The sequence below is a fragment of the Mustela erminea genome, chromosome 18 (assembly GCF_009829155.1).
Source record: "Mustela erminea isolate mMusErm1 chromosome 18, mMusErm1.Pri, whole genome shotgun sequence".
In the NCBI taxonomy this organism is placed as follows: Eukaryota; Metazoa; Chordata; class Mammalia; order Carnivora; family Mustelidae; genus Mustela; species Mustela erminea.
Window position 1 is genome coordinate 54,309,607 of NC_045631.1, and position 17,930 is coordinate 54,327,536.

A 17,930-nucleotide genomic window follows, 5' to 3' on the forward strand; every position below is an offset into this window, starting at 1 on the left:
CTCTGTAGTGACCTCAGGTTGACATAGTGGTGGTATAGAACTCGGAGCCCAGCTGATGGCAGAGACGGTGCTCTGTCTCTGTGCATGGGACATACAGGGTTCACGGACTGAACGCCCTGGTCAGCAGAGCCCCCGGCGGGCCTCAGGCTCGGAGGCAAAGCCACAAGGGACAAATCCCACCATTTCCCTCCTTTCTCTCAATGACCCTGCATACAAACACACACACACACACACACACACACACACACACACACACTCTCTGACCCAGACATACAAACTGCCTGGCTTTCTCACCCTCCCTCATGGGAAGAAGTGCTCAGAGTGGGGACAGACGGGAATGTTGTTTCCTTAAAGCCAAGCACAACCGCTCTTCCCTCTGCCCTTCCTTAGTCTCTCCCCAAAGAGCAAGGTGCCCTCCAGCCTCCATAAGTGGGGCAGGGGGGGAGGAAGAGGGGTGCACAAGAACAGGCCAGAGAAGGCACTAATGAAAGGGGGGCAGCGTGTTAGGCAGGCAAGGAGGGCTGGTCTCCCAAAGGCCGAAAGGCCAGAAAACTAACTGATCTTGACAGTCAGCAAAGGAACCCCAGGACAGTGGAAGGGTGGCCCTTTCCAGGGGAATCACTGGGGCTTATCTGGGTAAGCAAGCGGGCAGCACCAACCCCTCGGAGCACGGGGGTGGGATGGAGGGGGGGGAGGGCAGTGGCAGCAGCTGCCCAGCGGGTCCTGGGTCTGTCTCTCTCTCCCCTGCCTTCTCGCCCCTTGCCCCTCCCCCACCCCCACCCTCCACCCTCGCTCCTCCCTCCCTCCCTTGTCTGAGATCTCGGTATTTCTTACAGAGGTCCTAGAGCTGCTAAGGACAGGCTTTGGAACCTGACAGCCTAGGAGGGATCCCAGCTTGGCGCGTGAGTTTCCTTGCACAGCTACCCCAACTGCTCCCAGCCCCAGCCCCCCCCCCATCCTGAGGCAGTGATTGGAGCAGAGCCCCCAACACCCAGGCCAGCACCCACCATGGCAGCCTGAAGGATTATCCCTTGGCCCTGTCTCCCTCCTTCCTGTCTGCCTGCCTTTACAAGATGGCTATTTCTGGGCCAGGCACTCTGGGGCGCCCTGGTCCTCCAAGGTCAACTGAGCACCTAGGTTGCTGGGAGTGGGGAGTGTTCGAGGCGGGGAGGAGACTAGGGCACATGTCAGTGCTGGTACCTGCCCAGCGGCCTCCGAAGAAAAGGACCTCAATCTAAGACCTTGTGATTTCTTCCTCATACTAAAGTCATAATCATTTTGGTACCAACATTTCTATTTTTTTTAAGATTTTATTTATTTGACAGGCAGAGTTCACAAGTAGGCAGAGAGGCAGGCAGAGACAGAGAGAGGGGGAAGCAGGCTCCCTGCCAAGCAGAGCCCGATGCAGGGCTGGATCCCAGGCCCCTAGGATCCTGACCTGAGCCGAAGGCAGAGGCTTAACCCACTGAGCCACCCAGGCGCCCCTCTATTTTTTTTCCCCTAAAAAGAACCCTTAAAATTGCATGCACGTCAGAACCCACAAAACCTGACATGCCCTGGGTGCGGTTGGAGATTTCATCTGGAAAGCAAATAGCTTTTTCCAGCAGGCAGGACAGCGACCCCACAAAGATGTCCACGTCCTCATCCCTGAAACTTGTGAAGAGAGACCTCCCACAGAGGAAGGGTCTTTGCGGCTGTGATTGAGTGAAGGAAGACTCCTGAGGTGGGGAGATTTATCCCGGGTTATCAGGGTGGGTCCAGTGTCATCGCAGCGGTCCCCATCATGGGGGAAAGAGGAAAGAGGCGTGAGGACATGAGCTGAGGTCAGACCAAGAGATGCCGATGGCATCTGGAAGCGGAAAGACAAGGAACAGATTGTCCCCTGGAGCGCCCCCCCCCCGAAGGAGAACAGCCCTGCCAAGACCTTGATTTTAGCACTTCTGACATCCGGGATTGGAAGATGATGCACTTGTGGTGTTTTCAGCAACTAGGTTTTCAGTACTCTGCTTCAGCAACCCAGGGAAACCAACACACCCCCGTGTGCTTGGAAGCATCTAGTTTCACTGGTCCCTTTCTCTAGTGGCCCCAGGAACCATCAGGACCCACACTCAACCCCTGCCCACCACCGTGACTAGGACAGACAGACTATATAATTTGTGGGACCTGGCACAAAATGAAAATGGGAAGCTACTTCTTCAAAAGGCAGGGCAACATGCCCTCCGAAGTACTAACTGGGGCACCTGGGTGGCTGCGTCGGTTGGGCATCTGACTCTCAATTTCAGTTCAGGTCGTGATCTCAGGGTCATGAGATCGAGCCCCACGTTGGGCTACACACTCAGCGTGGAGTCTGCTTGAGATTTTCTCTCTCTCCTTCTGCCCCTCCCCACTGTGCTCTCTCGCCCCCTCTCGAAAGTAAATAAATAAATCTTTTTTTTTTTTTTTAAGTACTGGGGGCACCTGGTTGGCTCAGTAGGTGTGGCACCTGCCTTCAGCTCAGGTCATGATCCCAGGGTCCTGGGACTGAGCCCCGCATCGGGCTCTCTGGTCAGTGGGGAGTCTGCTTCTCCCTCTGCCCCTCACTCAACTCGTGCTCTCTCTCTCTCTCTCTCCCTCTCAGATAAATTAATAGAACCTTTTTAAATTTTTTAAAGTACTACTTAATAAAGCCCTTCTTTTCTTATGTATCTCTCCTCCGCTCAGACTTCAGTGCCCAACTAGACTTTGCTTACAAAACCCAAGCTCAGAGATAAAATCATTAGGAAATCCCAGGATGGTGATAGCGGGCCAGTAGATCAAGTGCAGAGCCTTTCTGAGTGAGGAACTCCTCAAACCCGTGCAGATCTCACACCCGTGACGCTGGCCCTGCCACAGGCACTGGGGTGGCAGGGCCAGACAGAGGAAGACCAATAAGGTCAAAATTGGGGAAATTGGGCCAGGATTAGTTATTCAGCAAAAAAAAAAAGTCCACAGATTCAGACCCAGGATGTTCAGGATGGAGGGAAAGCAGAGGTGCGAGCCAAAGGTGCGGGTGTAAGCCAGCCTGGGAAGGGGACGGCAGTCCCAGGAGACTGGAAAGAGGGGTTGGACTCCCTGCTGGGAAACCTGGGATTTGGCAAGGAGACATTTCATGTCCGAAGGAAGGACAAGGCAAGGGAAAAGCAGGCTCATCTCAACAATCAGAAGTTCGTGGCCCAATATCTGAGGTCCCCAAGTTTTCCAGGGGCTGAGGACATGATTAAGAGCTGAAAACAATACTGGATTTTGAGTTCAATAAGAAAAAAAAAAAAACCCTAGAAATTTAAATTAATAAGTGTTTAACTAAATGTCTATAAAACTTTGTTAATTGTTGACTTTGGTGTTCATAAAAATTTAATTACATTCAAAACACAATCCGAAGCTTAGCTTTTCTCACTTCAGGAGAATTCCTAAGTATGCATGATAACGGCCAAGAAACCACAGCCAATCGTAAATTAAATAAGCTTAGAGCCAAATGATTTCAAAGGCAAAATTTTAAAAAAAAATCTTCCTGATCATTTTATGGGGTAAAGAACATACTGAATGTGGAATGTGGGAACATTTTAATAGGCTTGCTGCAATGTGGGGTGAGATCTCAAAATGCAGGCGTTCTTGGGGCGCCTGGGTGGCACAGTCGGTTAATCCCACAGCTCTCGGTTTGGCTCAGGTTCTAATCTCGGAGTCGTGAGATCGAGCCCCACCATCCTGGCTCTCTGCGCTCAGCAGGGTATCTGCTTGAGATTCTCTCTCCCTCTGACCCGCCCGCTCGTGCTCTCTCCCTCTCCCCCTCACAAGGAATAAATCTAGGCAGGAGTTCTTTAGGGGCCTGCAAAGATCCCAAGAGGCCCCAAGGAACTGGGAAGGAGGCAGGATTGCAAGAAAGTTTATTCCTCTTTCCAAGTGGGAGCAGAGACAGAAGTCATCTCATCAGCAGAAGTTCCTAGAGGGCTGATGGTAGGGCTGGATGAAGCTTTCCAGAGAGGACGGTGGTCTCCTGCTATCAAAGCCCCCAGGGAGGAGCACAAGCAAGCCAGGAGCCACAGAAGATGGGCCGGGGTGGGGGGGGAGCAAGCCTCACGTACAGAAGGGAAGAAGGTGGGGAGATGGTCCCTCAGCCGTCCACAGTTGGGAGAGGACCAGACCCAGTCTCTCCAGGTCCCATCGGACTGGGCCGGGTGGGGACAAGGCCAGGACTGGAGATGTGTGTGTGCAGCGTGGGCTCATCCGAGAAGCCCCAGACAGTGCTCTGAATGGTCACCCCCAAAAAAGATTTGCAGATCCTAACCCCGGTGCCCGTGCATGGGACGTTACTTGGGAAAAGCGTCTTTGCCAGTGTAAAGGTCTGGAGGGGTTGTTATCCTGGATTAAGCAGATGCTGCTAAATCCAGTGACACATGTATGTACAAGAGACAGAGAGGAGACGACCAGGACATGGGGACGAGAAAGCCATGTGGAGAGGGAGGCAGAGACTGGAGTAACAGGGCCACAGCCACGGAGGCCCAGGAGCCACCACCAGCTGGACCGGGCAAGGAAGGATTCCGCCAGAGCCTTCAGAAAGTGCACCCCTGCCTGCATCTCATTTTCCGATTTTTTGGCCTCCAGAACTGTGAGGGAATCCATGTGTATTGTTTCCGGCCTCCAGTCTCTGGTATCTTGCTATGGCCGCCAGGAGACGAAGGCACCCTGACTCCAACCATTTTCTACCACAAGCAGGTGGGAAGCCCGCAGGCACCAGGAATCGCCCTGGGCAAAATGCACAAGGACCTCACCCTCCCATCCCTCTGCCATCATCAGAGGGCTGAGTAGGCAGACCAGTGTCAGATGCCCAGACATCTGCCTGGGCTCTCCATTTTCCCAAATGATCCAGCCCGAAATGAACCCATGTCCTATTTTCCTGCCAGCCTTTCTGCCAGCTGGGCCAAGACTCCTGTCTCATCCATGCCCACACCTCCCCCGCCCAGCCCCCACTACCTCCCACACACAGCAAATCACTGTAGGGAAACCTAATTCATCCTTTAACAGGCGCCTTCAAATGTTGCCCCCAAAATGCCTCTGGCAGGTGAATAAAAACAGTAAAATACCTCCTAGCCAAAAAGTTTCCTCTGGCACCTGAGCTCTTGTTCAGAAAACCCCTCCTTTGGGTCTGTGGGCTTGTGAGTGACAGGGCCCAGGTGAGCATGAACAGAGGCATTTGTCACTTATGCCAGATGGGACTGTGGCCTCGAGGACCTGCCAGGGCGACAGCCATGACAGAAGCAATCAGGGAGGAGGTATGCAGGCTCCTTCCAAGGAACTGGGGCTCTGCTCTTTGAACTCTATACTTTTTTTTTACTTTTTTTTTTTTTTTTTTTTTTTTTTTGGCCAATAATTCAGTGGGGAATCTTCAGCCTGTTTCTTTCCCTGCTGCTGGACCAGGCGACCTCTGAGGCCCCTCCTTCGCTGAGTGTGGATTCTCTGATCGAATCACCAAAGCCAAACAGTGCCAGACCACAGACTGAGAGCAAGGCTTTACCCAAGGGTATCTGAGGAGGTCCTCTGTGTCCTAATTTAAGGGAAAAAGAGAGAAAGAGCAAGAGAGAGAGAGAAAGAAAAGAGAAAAAAAATAAAGAAGGGAAGGAGGGAGGGATGGAGAAAGGAAGAAAAGAAAGGGTGAAGGGAAGGAAGGAAAGAAAAAAAAAGAAAAGAAATGGAAAGAAAAGAAGGAAAGGAAAGGAGGAAGGAAGGAGGGGGGGAGGGGATGGGGGGGGAGGAGGAAGCGGGGGAGACCTTGTGCTACAAGGGACTTTCTCAACCCAACAGCAGGTGAGCAGGCTTCCCAGTCCAACTTCCACTCTTGGGCTTCCGATTGGCCGCACTGTGTCCCGTACCCCAAACCACCCCACCCCACTGAAATTCACGTGTTGGAGCCCTAACCCCCAGTCCCTCCGAATAGGACCGTGTTTGGAGACGGGGTCTTTACAGAGGTGATCCAGTCAAAGTGAGATCACAATGGGATGGATCCAAACCCATGGACTGGTGTATACAGAGGGGACATTTGGACACAGGGACACACACAGAGGAAAGATGACGTGAAGAGCCACAGGGACAAGAGACCATCTGCAACCGAGGAGTGAGAGGCTGGTTGGATCCTTCCCCTGGAGCTTCAGAAGGAACCACCCCTGCCCACACCTTGATTTCGGACTACCAGCCTCCAGACCGAGATGACAAATTTCTGTTGTTGAGGCCACTCAGTCTGCAGTGCTTTGTAAGGACACTTCCAGCAAACTAACACAGGGCAGAAGGTCACCGTGGCTTATACCATGAGACGTCACGCTGAGAAGCACCTCCAAGAGCTTCCGGTCCAAGCCTCTTCCTTCCCTGATGGTGGCGCAAACCCTGGGCTGGCAGGTGGTTTGTGCCAGAGCCGGGGGAGGACCCCGGGTCTCCCCTTGGCCCCACCTCCCCCACCTGTCACACATTTGTGAGTCCTTCATCGTCCTAGGCTGTCGGATCGGAGTCATAGCCTCGCAGCTCAACGGTGAAAACGATTATTGTAAGCAAAACTATAGGGACACGGGTCAGGATACCAAAGCTAATAAAAATATTTCAGGTCCTGCCCAGCCATACGGCAAACATTGACATTCCCATTCTGTGTCTTAACACGTCCCCAAAGCAAGAGGTGAGAATACTGTAGTTATTTTCATAGTAAGAGCTCTGAAATTGTTTAAAAATACCATATAATACTGTCAGTGGCTCAGTCGGTTAAGCCTCCAGCTCTTGGTTTCGGCTCAGCACATGATCTCAGGGTCCTGGGATCCAGTCCTGCCCCGGCTCCGTGCTCACTGGGGAGTCTGCTTCAGAATTTCTCTGCCTCCCTCTCCCTTTGACCCTCATCCTGCTCTCGCTCTCTCTCTCTCATTCTCTCTGTCAAATAAATACATTTTTAAAAAACAGTCAATTTTTTTTTTAAATAGGATATAATTGAAACTTCACGTGGATTCACAGTGGCCTCTTACACAGTCGTCATAATTGGCAAAGCTTTATAATCTTGCCGCACATCCAGGAAACCTCAACGGGATTCCGCAAGAACAAGACAGACAGAAAGCCCTTCCACATAAAAGGCACTCGAATAAATCATTTGCCTAATTAAACGGAATGATGGAGCCTCACAAATTGCCCTGTGCCCTCTAACTCCTGCTAATGGGGTTGGTTGGGCTCATCGGTGTGATTTCTCAAGAACTTCCTTAATAAAACTACTTAAATTATAGGGAGAAAAAGAGATAGGTCATCCTAATGCTCAACAAAAAGATAGTTAAGTCAAATCACAAAACATAAATGCAGTGGGCTTTTATGCAGTTAGTAAAAATGATAAATATCATAGCAACAGAGACAATGTTTATATCCTGTTTTGCCAAAGAAAGCAATGGACACAAATGCGCCACTTTGTTACTGCACTAGTGAAAGAAAATACACGAGTAACAGAAGACGAGGAGGGAATTCATACAAATTAGCTGGGGCATTGGGTGATAAGAATGTAGAGCTTTTCCCGCTTTCTGTAATGCTATGTTCCTTTTACGATTTAAGACTATTTTAATAAGGTATAAAAGAAGGCAAATACAGGAAACAAGACTCCCTGAGCTTAAATCATGACGCCCAAAGCCAGGAGAGAAACCCAGGCCAGGTACTACGATTTCCCGGCAGAAGATAATCAGCCCATAAAACAGACTCTTTGCTTGCATCCCAAACCACCTGGATGTCTAAAACACCCAGCTCTTTGAAAAGCCAGGTCCCTTGGAACTTTTCCATCATTTATTTTAATCAATCATTTCCAGGCATTGTCTTCACCTCATTAGCTCTTCACCAGGCCAGCTGCAGAACGAGGTAGTCTCTGAGCGATGAGACCCGAAGGCCCAAGGAAGGTCCCTCCCTCCCGCCCACATGCACACGCGCCTCCTGGAGCCCCCAGGGACCGCCTGTCACCACCAGGCGGGCCTGTCACACTCTTGCCTTCCAGCTTCACAGACAGATGGCTGGCGGGGCCGTGACTCAGAACAGCTGAGCCCTGAGGCGCCCACAGAGGGGTGAGCTCCCACCGCCCACGGGAGACCCCTTTCTTCTGGCCAAGTGCTCCCTCGATGTTCCCAGGAAAGTTGCCACAAGTCTGGGGTGGCTGACATCAATGTTTTCCTCCCTCCGGCTCCACGGAAGCACAGAGACGGGTGCTTCCTGAAGGGCCCTGTCACATACCCAGTGGTTGTGGCCGCACGGCAGTTGGACTTCAGAATGTTGTCTCTTGAGGTGCCTCCACCTGGGGTGGACAGGGTTGTGCTGAGTTCTTCCAAGAACCTTCTACAGCCATAGTGGGGCAAGTACAGTCTGGTCCATGTCCCTACCATAATCTGCTTTGTGTTCATTTTAACAAGCACTGATTATCCAGTGTGTAACCATCTCTGTGTTGACGATAAGCTACGCGTTCGTAATTGTCATTTCTTTGGTCCTATCCCCTCCCCCTCCCCCCAAAAAAACCGTTTAGAAGCATCTATTCAACCAAATGATGTTAAGCGAGAGTTACTTTCCCCACTTTTAAATTCATTAAAGACACACTGATGTAACTACTGATCAGAGTTTCAGATCGACAGGAGATACCAGAACAGCAGAGCCGAGAGGCTGTCGTTCCGGCCCAAAGCAAAGAAATTAGATTTTAATTTCCCTTGGCCTCGTTTGGCTTTTGGAAATATTAATAATTGATAACCACGAGACTAGGCAGCTCCCTCCAGCTCAGGAACCCCAAGCCGGGAGTCGCGGCAGCAGAGGGTAAAGATAGATGAAACACGCAGCTCCCGGCTTCCAGAAACCAGGAGGACAATGTAAACACTCAGATGGAAAACAGGTAATTATGCAAGCAGCTCCCAGCCCAACACACACAGACCAATTAGGCTTTTCAACTCTCAAGGGAATTATAATGCCCATGTGCTACCCCTCTGGTGAACAGAGAAGATACTTAATAAATATTTGTCAAATAAATGAGGGGTGACCTACTATTTTTTAAGACTCTTCATTTTCATAATGCTTAGTCCCAGGCAAGACTTCCAGAACACGACCTCAGGAAAACCCCTGAGTGCAAGATTAATCAAAGAAGCAAGCCCGGCGGCTACTCCAGGGGGCCAGTGAGGCTTGGGGTGACGAGCCTGGCAGGGGGTTGGGGGAGGCGTTCACCCTCAGATGATCTCCTCCCCTTAAGTGCTAACTCAGCCTCTTTTCTTGGAGGCTTTCCCATCTCCGAACCTTTATCAGTCCGGCTCGTGGTTACCATTGGCTGGAAACCGGTGCCATGCGGATGATGCTGAAAGTTCTAGAGCGGAAGTCTTTTTTTTTTTTTTTTAAGATTTTTTAATTTATTTTGACAGAGAGATCACAAGTAGGCAGAGAGGCAGGCAGAGAGAAAAGGGGAAGCAGGCTGAGCAGAGAGCCCGATGCGGGACTCGATCCCAGGACCCTGAGATCATGACCTGAGCTGAAGGCAGAGGCTTTAACCCACTGAGCCACCCAGGCACCCCTAGAGTGGAGGTCTTTAAGGGTTGGGTGAGTGGAGCAGATGGTGAGGGCCAGATCCTTATGGGACAGAGATCCACGTGGGTAGACAGGAAGGAGAGGAAAACACAGTCATGATGGAGAGACCAGTTTAAGCAAAGGCCCAGAGGCAGAAATTCACCAGAGTGTTTGGCCAACTCCCCGGAAATTGGACAAACCAAGGATGGAGGGTTTGGATGGCATGCTTCCTGTGTCTACCCTAATTCACCTGCAAATCTACATCGACACAGACCCTATGCTCCATGCAACATGGGAGCTCTTTGTTATACAAAATCTTGGACCTTTTTATAAAATAAGTCATGTGTATTTGTCACGCATTGAGAACACAAGCTACTTAAGAGTTTGGAAACATCTCACACTTTCTGCCCACCACAAAACTTACTTCCTTGTGGGCAAAACCCTCAAGAACTATATCAGCCGGGAAATGCTGGACGTTTGGCACGGGGGAATGGCCTGTTCCAAGGAGGAGGTGGGAAAGAATCCAGAAGCAGGGCTACAGGGACGGGAAGAATAAAAGACTGGAGGCTGAAGGGAAGAGCATATTGCACAGGGAGAGGATGAAAAACAGGGTCCTGGTGACACCAAAAATGTGTCCCAATGTCAAGCAACTGGGTTTCCTGACTCATACCCGCATCTTTCCCCAGAACGGGAGAGAAACTAAAATACCTTAAAAATTTTTCCTTGAGTCCCCACTGCATGGGACTCAGACCCTCCTCACTGAAGGAAATCTGACCCGTCCCACCTGGTCCTTCCTCTGGGGAGATGGTGGGACTCATCGAGTGACCAAACACCCTGGTGTCAAAGGACTGGGGGGTTTCTCGGGGGCAAGACTTTCAGGGCTCTTCGGAGCAGTTCCGGGTCCCTGCACATCACATCACATCACACACATGAAGGGCAGCTGAAGGCCGTCAGCCCCCGGCTCCTCCAGGTGGGAGCCACGCACCTGCAGCACAGGCCCATTCGGCAGCTCCTGGGGAGGTGGGGGGGGGACCAGGGAGGGGTGCAGAATCTCAGCCCCCATCTGATGAACCAGAACAAATAGTTTAAGCAGAACCCCTCCACCACCCCAGGATGTTCCTATATACACTCAAGTGTCAGGAACATGAGCTTTTTTTTGCATAAAAATTATCCCTTAAACAGTCTGTGAGTCTGCGCATGCTCCATTTCCTTCATTGTTTAAATATCAGGGGAAACCATCCAAAAGTGGTGCCAAGTGAATTACAGCTTTTTATTAGCGATTACAGCAGCACACAGCAGGAAAGCTGCGGAGGAATTCTGCCTGAGGAAACGTCTTTATTTCCTCTCTTCGTTCTCCTTCAGACTTCATGAAGGATAACCCAACAGTCCGACACAGCCTCTTGGATTCTGTGGTTGTTTTATTAGGCAGGCACGTTTCCACCACGGCCCTGGTGACATTTTGCACCGCGTCATTCTTTGTGTTGGGGGTGGGGGGGCTGTCCTGTGCGTGGTCAGAGGCTTAGCAGCATCCCTGGCCTTGCCGCACTAGACGCCGCGAGCGCCCCCTCCCAGTGTGCCACACACTGATGTCCCCAGTCACTGCCCAGGGTCTCCGTGAGGGGCCGAACGGCTCCCGGCTGAGAACCACCACTTTAGACAAAGAAAAAAAAACCTCAAAACCCAGGCCAAGCCGACCCCTGCAGGCTCCTGGGGAGAACCAGCCGGGTGGCCCGAGGGCCCACCCGCGTCTAAGGCGAAGCTTTCTGTAGATGACAGTAATGGAGACAAGCAGCCCCACTGCCGTCAGCTCAGGCCGCTGGCCCTTCTGCTTACAGAGGCTCTTTATTATTTAACCGGCAAAGTGCAAGGAAAGCCTTTTCGCCTTGTTATTGGAATGCCATGCTGAATGATATTGGAGGGTTTCTAACAGCACTGTTAGTGGGGGAAAAGAAAAAAAAAAGGCTGGCTAGTGTATCACCAGTGCAAACCATCTGGCCCAATCCTCAGCCCTGGTAACATAAGGGGGACCCTACTGCTGGCAATGCTGTTTTCTGTCTGAGTAGCCCCAGGGGGATTGGGCGGGACGGGGGCGGGTGGGGGGGGGGAGCTCCCACCTCCCCCTTCAAGCTGGCCTGGGCCTCACCCTCACTCAAGGCCTGCACACAAAGCTAGCTACTGTATTTTGCTGCTTCTAAGATGCACGCCCCACCGCCCCACCCCCACTTTGGCATCTCGGAAATCTGATTCATTTAGCCATCAGCCCGGTGGCAGGTGGGAAGCAGCCATCAAAGCCTGGTCAGGCGCCTACTGAGGCCTGATGCGCTCAGTAGGACCTTGGAGGTGGGGAAGAAGAAGCCGAGGGGAACTCTTCTGGCTCCTAGGAGACAGACGGTCAGGGAGCGCAGAGGTGGGCAATCGGATGTCCTCAGGCACGTTCCTGCGGGGAGCAAAATGGGGCCATCTTACACCAGTCCCTGGACCAGCATATGAGCATCACTTGGGATCTTGCAAGAAATGCGAATTCGCAGGCCACACGCCAGACTGACTGAGCCAGAATTTGCGAGTGGGGTCCAACAGCGCGTCTCCACCAGCCCTTCCAGCCATTCTGACGCTGTCCAAGCTGGGAAGCTCTCCTCCATGCCTCTGGCTTAAGTCCACAACGTTGGCTTATAGGAAGATATTAGTCCCCGTGACTTTTATTTCTTTATGGATTTTTATTTTATTTTATTTACTTGAAAGAGAGAGCACAAGCAAGGGTGAAGGACAGAGGGAGAAGGAGAAGCAGACTCCTGGCAGAGCAGGGAGCCCAACTCGGGATTCGATCCCAGGACCCTGAGATCATGACCTGAGCTGAAGGCAGACGCTTCACAGACAGAGCCACCCAGGAGCCCCTTCTTTATGGATTCTTCTAAGAAATGCTACATCAGCAACACTCTAGGTGGGGACGACACTGTATAGGAGGGGGAAAGAGTACAGAACTTGAAAAGGGGCTGAGAAGCATGAGGCTCAAATCTGAAGAAGTTTCAAGAAGTGATTCCTCCTGGGGCACCTGAGTGGCTCAGCAGGTTGAGCCTCTGCCTTCGGCTCAGGTCAGATCTCAGGGCCTTAGAATCGAGCCCTGCATGGGGCTCTCTGCTCAGCAGGGAGCCTGCTTCCTCCCTCTCTCTCTGCCTGCCTCTCTGCCTACTTGGGATCTCTGTCTGTCAAATAAATAAATAAAATCGTAAATAAATAAGTTAAATCTATTTTTTAAAAAAAAGAAGTGATTCCTCCTGCAATTAATTTTAATTCTATTCCTTTACAGGTATCTATATCATATACATAATGTGCATGTATACATTTAGTTATTTTTCCCTTTACGTGTATTTGTAATATAAAACTAAGCATAAGAGAGTTCTTTGAACAAGTAGAACTGAAAATTTCTCAGTATGAGCAAGTCATATTGGCTCTGGGAGTAGGCTTTCCTTTTTCCTCCCCTGAGCGTTCACAGAACAATAGTGCGTCCTCGGGTGAACGGAGTCTGGGGTTCAGTAAAATGCAGTGTTGTGCGACCTAACTTGGCTTGATCCACCCCAAATCTCTCATGATGCAGTTTAATCCTTCCCTTCAGCCTGGCTAGACCGGTTAGTCGCTACCCTCTGGGCAATGACGTGTTCCACGCTCCAGGATGGTTAGTGGACCTTCTCTCGCCTGTCCTCTCCTTCATTGGACTCACCTACATCAGTCCCATGTCCCCATCCTCACGGCTCTCCTGTGATGTCCTCTGCATTCCCTCCCACCAACTGCGGCCCCTTTCGATGACAGAGTGTGCCATGAGCTGCTGGGCTCAGCGAGTGGGACGTCTGGAGCAGAGCTGGGAGCTGCCGGCAGAGGCTGGCTTCCATCCCTGAGGATGAGTGCAGCTGGGGCATCTGTGCATGAGCCCCTCTTTAAAATCCAGGACCCCAGAGTTCTCAAGCAAGTCATGAAACCAGAGAGGGTCCTTAGCACCCCAGCATGGGGAGCATGAGAAGATGACATTTAGGGACCCAGCTATCTGCCGCCCAAACTTTCAACCAGATTGCTCTCTTAGGGCCTGTGGGAGCCGTAAGATCCCTTGGCAACCCAACAAGAATGGACTAGAGGCCAAAAATAATTGCTTTACGGCCAGATCAGGACAACCTAGAGGGACCTGGGGCCTGAGCCCAGTGGCTGACGTGTCACTGGGAGCCGCAGAAGGCTGAGCCTGTTGGCCTGGCCCAGAGAGAGAGAGAGAGAGAGAGAGAGAGAGAGAGAGAGGCGGCCCCTCCCTTCTCGCTGGGCATCAGGGAATTCGGATGCTCAGCAGCAAGGCAGATTTCAAGAACCGGAAGCATCCGTAATGGCTGGGGGCTCAGCAGATGGCACCGCACATCTTGGTGGATTGTAAATTCTTAGAGGCGATCGTGATCTAGCCATTGAACAAGGATGGGGAATCCTCAGATTGGCATACGAAAACTTAAATCACTTGCAACATGTTAATTGATGTGTTTTCAGCTGTGGGGAGCCAGGGGAAGGGTTGTTGTTGTGTTGGGTCTTGACTGGTGTGTGTCTTTCCTACGAGAACCAAAGCTCCAAGCACACAGCCTTGTATCACCAGCACCTACGGAAATGAATCTGCCCTGTTGGTGCTCAGTAAATAAATTGGCTTAGTCTGCCAACGAATCCATTGTTTCAAAGACCTCCTTCAAGCTCGGACTGGAGATTTTCAACTGGTGGGGGATGGGGTGGAGAGGGCAGGCTGGTGTAGCGGGACCTCTCGGGGAATTTTTTCTTAAAATTACATAAAGGTGCTACCACTTGACCTTGCACAATGAGCCCTCCCAAGTACTCTACCTTGTGCCTGTACATGATCTACAGAACTGCCTTATGCAGCTGTTCTCTGGTTCTACGCTCACTTTACAGAAAAAGAGACTGAGGCATAACCCCACACTAACGACCAGAGTATCTGAAATACACTTTGATTGGCAAGATGCTGTCATTAAGAATGACTGCCCCGGGGATGCTGCTGGGGGCAAGGGAGTATGTCGGGGCAGAGACAAGAGTAAGAACCACTGTCTTAGTCTACTAAGTCCGTGGCTCAACCAAATCAGTGGCCATCTCTTGAGTTGCATGGCCCATCAAAATGCACAAGCATCCTCTACTTCATACCCCAAAGTTCACACAGATGTACCTGTGTGTGTGTGTGTGTGTGTGTGTGTGTGCCTGTGTGTGTGTGTACAAGTACAGAGAGAAAGGAAAGTATTTATATATGCATCTATAGACCCACATCTGTATTTTCATGTATCTCCATACTGACACAGATACACACACACAAACATATATATACATATAATTTCAAATTATATAATGTTCTGTATAACTATGTGTATCTTCGGATATAACAAATGTATAAATGAGGGCATCCGGATGGCTCAGTCAGTTAAGCGTCTGCCTTCAGCTAAGGTCATGATCCAGGGTCCTGGGATCTAACCCTGCATCGGGCTCCTTGCTAGGAGGGGAGTCTGCTTCTCCCTCTGCCTGCCACTCCCCCTGCTTGTGCCCTCTCTCTCTGATAGATATATAAATAAATAAATAAATAAAATTTTTAAAATGTATACATAAAAATACATTTGTATAATATGTAAATATAATAATTACATAATGATTGAATCGCATTATTGTACGACATCACACAGGATTTATCCTACAGTGTGTTTTTCTCACCACAGACCATCATCCCATAGGATGCTACCTCTTCCTTCTTTTTCCTGCAGCGAGTCTATGGAGATGAACTGTATCTGAGTTGCCCTCCTGAAGGACTCCTAGGATGTTTCCGATCTTTTGCTCGTCTACACGACACTCTAGCGATTCCTCTCCTGTGTTTAAGCGCCGCTGAGGCCCATTTCCGCAGGAGCCAATCCCGGACGATGAAGCCGGGTCATAGCGTATGTGCGTGTTTTGTCCGATACTTCAGATACTGCTAAATACACTTCTGAACGGGGTCTCCAAATTCCACTCCCATTATCTGCCAGTGAGAATTCTTTGGTGTTGTGGTTGCCAAATATGAGAGACAACGATGGCCCGTCGTGGCGGCACTCACCGCGTGAGCCCCTCCTCCAGGCTCAGGTGCCAGTTGTGTCCTCAGACAAGCACGTGGTGTGGTGCTAGAGGGTGTGAGCCCCAGTGTCCCGGGACTGGGACTTTCACCCGCCTCTCCCTCTAAATGGACCAATGTCACTAGTTCATCATCTATAAAATGGGAGCGCTCAGAAATAAAATTTCCTGCAGAAATGGCCTCAGTTACTGAGACGAGGAATTGGCGCAGAGCCTTGGCCCACTCTTGACATTGAAGCTAGCCTGTGGAATGCCGCACACCCCGCAAAAGCCATGTCTCCATCTCTCTCTCACCTCTCCCAGCCACTTAGTTCACTTCTGGTTCTCCCAGTGTCCTTGGCCTTTCTACCTTCCTCCTTCGTCCTCTTGATCTTCCCGACCAGAAATCCTTTTCCTTACACTGGCAGCCCATCTTTATGTTCTGATGCCCTTCCCTTTGTTTTCACCCACACCTGCCTGGGACTTGGCCCCTGTGGGCAGCTCTCAAGTCTCCCCAGCTTGCCCAAGCTTCAGGCCCACATAGTTGAATGCCTGTTAAAATCCCACAGGTCTGGGCGCCTGGGTGGCTCAGTAGATTAAAGCCTCTGTCTTCAGCTCGGGTCATGATCCCAGGGTTCTGGGATTGAGCCCCGCATCGGGCTCTCTGCTCAGCAGGGAACCTACTTCCTCCTCTCTCTCTGCCTGCCTCTCTGCCTACTTGTGATCTCTGACTGTCAAATAAATAAATAAAATCTTAAAAAAAAAAAACTCACAGGTCCCAGGTCCACAGCATATCTACCAACTAAGCCAACAGAGAATATAAATGGATAACATCAATGCAGCTTCCTCTTTGTAGCGCAAGTCTTTCCTCTCCATGCACGTAAACCATCGACAGTAATCTGTTCTAAGAACACAACCGGGGACTGGCAGTAAACCAGCGAGCCTTGGTTTGCAAGTCTTTTCCTTCTTTACCGTTTGGAAAACACAGACAAAGGTGAATGTCCCTGGTCTTTGGCCATAATCTCTCTTCTTTGTGTTCTTGCAAAATCCTGCTCAGCAAACCCACACTTTCAGCGACAAGTCTGGAGGTATCCCATTCATCTGGGCCAGGAGCACAGTTGTTCAGTAATGCCAGCCAGAACTTGTATTACTCCCTAGTGGTTTCTGGAAATGATTTAATTCCCATTTCCTGCCCCCACACCTTCACCCACACTTCTATAAATAAAGATTCACAGGGAGATTTGCACCTGTTGCCGTCTAGCTGCTAACCCCCATCCCCAAATCCAGAGCTGAGAAGCAAAGAGGAACACAGTTAGCTGCACACAACCAAAACAACAGGCTCTGCCAGTGAGGAGGCTAGCATTAGAATTGGAAAGGACCAAAGCCGATTTTTCCACGGGGTGCGGTGACCTTTCCTTTCGTGTTTATTTGGAAATGACCTTTAAGCTGCAATCAACAAGAATGAAATGCTTCAAAGGAATAAATTAGATAATGCAGATGTTCCCCAGTGGTAAGTTATGCCCAAGGAAAACAGGGAAACATAAAAGCAGCTCTGCCCCGGGAAGCCACCTTCCAGTCCATCTATTAGACTAATAAGGGAATACAGAGTTCTCCCAACTCTTGTCAGTCAGACCACTGAGGACCTGAAGGCAGGCCGACCTGAGCAAGAAACATGATTGTTTCCAGAACTGAACCCAAACTACTGACATTTCATTCTGTTCTGTTTGGAGGAGAGGTAACTGTGTCACTTGCTTGGCCAACAAGTGAGTTACACCATCTTGGGGTGGGGATATCCCAGTGGTCTGGGCCAAGGTCAACTTAGCAACTCGTGCCCCATCCTAGCCTCATCTCAATGCAAGACATCATTCATTTACAGTAATTGACTCATTACTGAGCCTTTACCACACACGCTGGGCTTTTTGCTGAGTGCTGGAGAGGCTGAAACATGGGAGAAAAGTCAGCCCCCTCAAGGTCAAAGGCAGACAGCTGGAGGCACGACCCCTCCGCCATCACGTTTCTCTCGGGTGTGCTGTGGATGCTCGGCTCTACTCTCCTCTCTCTCCTACTCTCCGTGTTCCTCCTTCTGGCTTGTACGCAACCCTGCCGGTGACGGCACTCCCAGGTGTGACCAAATGATCCTTGAAATTCAACAAAGCATTCAACCTTGAAACAAGCATTTAAAAAGAGACACTCAGAACCAAGGACTTGAGCCTCTTCTGCCACCTGATTAGAGAATCCTAGAATCTTCTGAACCACAGTCTCAAGACAATCTTTTCCCTGTCCTAGGAATACAC